This window comes from Acyrthosiphon pisum, chromosome A1 (genome assembly GCF_005508785.2).
Source record: "Acyrthosiphon pisum isolate AL4f chromosome A1, pea_aphid_22Mar2018_4r6ur, whole genome shotgun sequence".
Lineage (NCBI taxonomy): Eukaryota > Metazoa > Arthropoda > Insecta > Hemiptera > Aphididae > Acyrthosiphon > Acyrthosiphon pisum.
In genome coordinates, this window is record NC_042494.1 from 154,198,922 (window position 1) to 154,199,675 (window position 754).

Consider the following 754-nt stretch of genomic DNA (forward strand, 5'->3'; position numbering starts at 1 on the left):
CCTGTATAGACAACGCTAATATAAACATCTGTTGCAAATTTCAAGTGCTTAAAATAATTATTTTTTGAGTTACAGTAAAATTAAGTTTTCGTTTTTGTCAAAAATTGGTTTTGCGTAAAAATTCGCGTTTTTCCGTTATTTTTTTAGGTTTTTCCTGCCGCTTTTGAAAAGTATTGGGAAATTTTCACTTTTGACCCCCCAAAGTACCAACTAGATTCACTTTCCTTTCAGAAAAGGTACAACTTTTGAAAATCAAAGCATTTTTACTGCTCCAAAAGTTGTCGTCAGACACAAAAAAAAAAAAAAAAAAAAAAAAAAACACACACACATCATTGTAAAATCAATACATTCATCACTTCGTTCAGAATCTAAAATAATAATATTGCTATCGTTTTGCGAAAAACATAATTTTTAAAACGATATACCTACCTACCTGAGATAATAATATATTTAAAAGAAAAAAAAATCAAGAAAAACGTATTTTTAACCGTCAATATTATGCGCAACACACACGAGATTTACATATATTCTATAAATACGGATGTAGTTTACACAGTTTATCTTTTTTAAACTTCAAGGATTGGCAGCTTAGTATTTGGATGTGTGTCTCAATGACACACGGCTAAAAGGTCAAGAATTCGAAGAGCGAATTCATCACGTGCATTTGAGTAGACGGCAAATACATGACAAGTGCATTGAACTATTTCTATTGATACGTAATTTTAACTGTGCAAATTGAGATTCAGCATCACTC